Here is a 4,747-nt window from a genome sequence, read left to right as displayed (position 1 = left end):
ATTCATATATATTGAAATAATAATTATAGATATAAAAATTTATATATATATAGTCATTTATATATACGTGTGATAACCAGGGCTATGTGGTCTAATGGTATCCGGATTGGACTTCTATTTGGAAGGTTGTGAGTTCAAGCCTCAGTGTGGAGGCGTTATTGGCTCTTTGTGTTTCAATAGGTTGAGAAAGTATATGAACAGATACTACAATGTAATAGAGCTAGTAGCATTCAAAAAAATATATACGTGTGATATTATATATATATATATATATATTAGATATTAGATGTATATATTGATAGTAATAATATATAAATTAGGTAGTAAAAGAATAATTAAATATAGTAAATATTCTGTGTGATATATATATAGACATTATATACAATTAATATTTAATTTAATCTATATATACTAATAATAATAATAATAATTTTATTACCTTACTTACTTTACTTTCTATATATTTTTAAATAAATTATTATACTTTCCTTTCGAATTACTATTTTTCACCTATAAATACAAATTTTTAGACTTTGGCATCCATTCTTCTTCCCTCACACTACTGGTTCTTCATGATTTTTAATATATTCGTACGTTTTCTTCAATCCTAGCAAAACTCATTCACTTAATCTCTACTTCAGGTAATTGTTTCTACTCTCCAAATTCTTTTGTTTAAATCTAAGTTTGTTGACATTGATGATGATGATGATCAATGAATAATATGCTTCGCTTATTATTATTATTGGATTTATTTGATTCACATGCAGGTTTCTTATCAAGGTGGTTAGGATGCTATTAAGATTATACAAAGTTTGCCTTTGAGGGTAAGATTTTATATTCACCAAAATTATTATTTTCCCCGAATACTGTATGTATTGATATTATATGTGATATTATATGATATATGTTATTCATGTGAACACAAGTACATTTATCGATAAATAGTAATATTGTGAGTGGTGATTCTCGAAATATCGAGAATGAGTTTCGATTTGTAGAACCCGTGCGTTATGTAAATACTTGGCTTGAAATTTTTGGTGTTGTATACATAGTAGTATTGTGAAATTGTATTAATACTGGATTATGGACTATAATTATATTTTGGACAAATCATGTAGAGAAAATTGTATTTTTTTTTCTTTTTTTTTTTTTTTGAAAAATGTATTTGGAGAAAATTATATATTCTGGAGAAAATTGTATTTTTGTGGAGAAAGTATTTATTTGTGGAGAAATAATGAAATTTTGAGAAAATAATATATTGTGTGGTGTCCAAATAAGAGTGAGTACTGTTTACTTGGACTATTTACTACTCATTGGGCTTAGAATCACATGAGAGTGCATCACATAAGTTATGATTCAGTTTCCAAATTATTTGAGTGGTAGTAGGTAGGAAAACCTAACTACTTGGATCATATATTACCCAGTGGCTTGGAATCTTCTGGGGTGTGCACATAGGTTTTAGTCCAGTTTTAAAGTGAATTTCAAAAAGTTTGGTTACTTCTCCATAAATAACTATTTATTCTCCATACAAGAAAATGTATAACTCCACATGTATTCTGGAAAAGTATGAAATTATATGAGTTTTGAAAATATAAAAAATTCAAACTATTATTTTACGGGGTGAAGTAAACTTACTTAGCTTATGCTAATTTTTGTCTACATTCTGTTTTTGTGTAAAATTATTTATACAGGTGAACATAGATAGGAATTCAGGATGAACAAGTTGAGAAGGAATAAAGTTTAATTATTTGTTATTTTGAGGAAAATATTATTGTATAGTAATTGCAGTTTTAAGTACTAAGTTGATTTTGAGATATTATTTGATGTTGTAAATTTAGCATAATTACCATAAATAATGGTTAATAATTGACAAATTCTATTAGGCAATAAAAATTAGCATTATAAAATCTTTTGTACTATGGATACATTATTTTTAATTATTTCGGTTTAATAATATTATATCTTATTTATAAAAAATCAAAGTAATACTTTTACTACTATTGAATATTGATTGACTAATTAAAAATAATCTTAATTATTATTGTGGCAATTAATAGGTATTTAGCTTTAAAAAGTCTACAAATATATGAATTATACAACCATTGAATCAATTAGTAGGACACTTATATTAGGTAATCTAATTAATAATTTACTTTTTAAATTATATCCCATTTTCTTCCGTGGTAAACATATGTTTAATGTAAATTGATTAAAATGTATCAATTGGTAATATTGCATAATTATGGTATATTGTAAATGTATTAATTGCTAATCAATTTATAGTAACGTGAATATTATGTATGGGAATAACATATGAAACACGGATTTGGAAAACGAAATTGAAATTATGCAAATTGAAGAAGGAAATGTATATTATTAATGGGCTTAAAATTATAAAAAATTTCTAATTGACTGAATAGAAACGGAAATGGAAAATGAAACTTATATTATTAATTTATAATTCTCACATTCTCTACCTATAAATACAATCCATTGGTGACCCCAAAAAAAAAAAAAGGGAAATGGAGAGTTTTTTTTTTTTTTTTTTTTTTTTTTTTTTAACCAGAAGTTTCAGTTTCTTTGTTTTTCGTATATAAATTTATAATTGTAAATTTATATTAATAAATAATTATTAAGACAAGTATAATTTATTTTATATTGTGGACACGTTATTTTTAATCATTTTGATTTAATAATATTATACCTTAATTATAAAAATTATACCTAATAATCTTAGTATTAAATGTCATACAATAATTACCATAAACAATGTTTAATAATTGACAAATTCTATTATGCAATAAAAATTACTATTATAAAATCTTTTGTAATATGGACACATTATTTTAATTATTTTGATTTTAAAATATTGTATCTTATTTATAAAAATTTGAAGTAATACACTTAGTACTATTGAATATTGATTGACTAAAAATTATCTTAATTATTAAGGTAATTAATAAGTATTTAGCTTTAAAAAATTCAAATATATGAATTATACATAGTAGTATGGAATCAATTAGTAGGACAATTATATTAGGTAATCTAATTAATAATTTACTTTTTAAAATTATATCTCCTTTTCTATAATTATATATATACTTAATGTATAATATTATTGGCATAAAATAAATTATACTTACCTTAATATATAATTAATTTTTAATATAATTTTCTAATTTTTATTAATGATAATTATTCTAATAATTTTCTTTCCTTCTTTCGTGTAATTATTATGATAATTATGGTAATGTGTTTAAATATTGGAAGAGAACAAATATTAGAATTAATATAATTAATGAAATTATTATGGTAATAATATTTATTAATTATAATTAATATAATTATTGAAACTGAGAAATATAAGATTTCTTCCATTGAAATATTTGTGATAATTTCATTAAATTATAATTAATAAAATATGAAATATAATTAAAGAAATGAAAGTATAAAATTAACAAAACATGAATATTTATAATTTTTTTTAAAAAATATACATACAATTATACACTATAATAATCATACAATATTTAAATGCTACTCTTTAAATTTCTAAATGTAATTTTTTTAATTATAAATCTATCAATATAAATTATAATTAATGAAATTATATTATAGAATTTTTCTATATACATATTAATAAATTTTATGTGTATATACAATGTATTATACAATCATATAAGGAAATGTGTCCGATTAGAGTTTAAATTTATTCATACAAAATTTAGAATTTACATTTTTTTATTGATTTCTAAATATAATTCTCTTAGTTAGTATTCATATTTTTAGAATTATAATATATATGAAATACAATTAGGAATAAATAAACTTAATTATGTGATTTTTTAAATAAATTTATCTAAATATACAACATGATGAGAGATTATATTAACCATACAAAAAAAATTCTCACACCAAAAAACATTAACCATACAAAATTTAAATTTAAATTTTGTATATTATGAAAATAGATACTTGACCAAATATATAAAAGTCCAACTATATTATTATATTGTACATTATAATATATTTTCATTGTTTTCTATTTTTAATTTTAAATTCATAATACAAAAAAAAAAAAAAATTCGTGCAACGCACGGGTAAAACACAATCGTTATACCCTGCACCACGGCGTGCTCAGCACTGTGCGTCCCGCGTCTCTTAAAACGACGTCGTTTTGGGAGACGCGAAAGGGGGTTGATGTGATTATTTGTATTTATTTATATCATTATGTGTATTTATTTATACAATTATGTGTATTTTTTATACAGTTATGTGTGTTTGTTTATACAATTATGTGTATTTATTTATACAATTATGTGTATCTTTTTATATAATTATGTATTGCATCAGGGCGCACAATGCAATGCGCGCCCTGATGCATGATATAAATTGCCGGTAAAACACTATATTTTTAAAAATACAATTTGATAAATATCATAAATTAATTACTACAATATCATTTCTGTTTATAATAATTAAAGAAAAATAAATAATTCAAATATGTGAACCAATGATTTCAAAATAAAATTAATATACATTTACAAATAAATATAGCATTATTAGATGTACTTTAATTAGTTTTAATTTTCTTAATGAAATGACTTTTCTTTATTACATTTTTATGGGAGTCTAAGGGAGTGTGTGGGCCGCTAGAAAATATTTTAAAAATAAAAATACTTACTAATAAAAAATAATTTTAAAATATGTTTTAACCCCTCATAACATGTGTAAATCTTATATTTTT

The sequence above is a fragment of the Ipomoea nil genome, unplaced genomic scaffold (assembly GCF_001879475.1).
Source record: "Ipomoea nil cultivar Tokyo-kokei standard unplaced genomic scaffold, Asagao_1.1 scaffold2942, whole genome shotgun sequence".
In the NCBI taxonomy this organism is placed as follows: Eukaryota; Viridiplantae; Streptophyta; class Magnoliopsida; order Solanales; family Convolvulaceae; genus Ipomoea; species Ipomoea nil.
The sequence above is the reverse complement of the archived record's forward strand: the minus strand, read 5'-3'. Positions refer to the sequence as shown.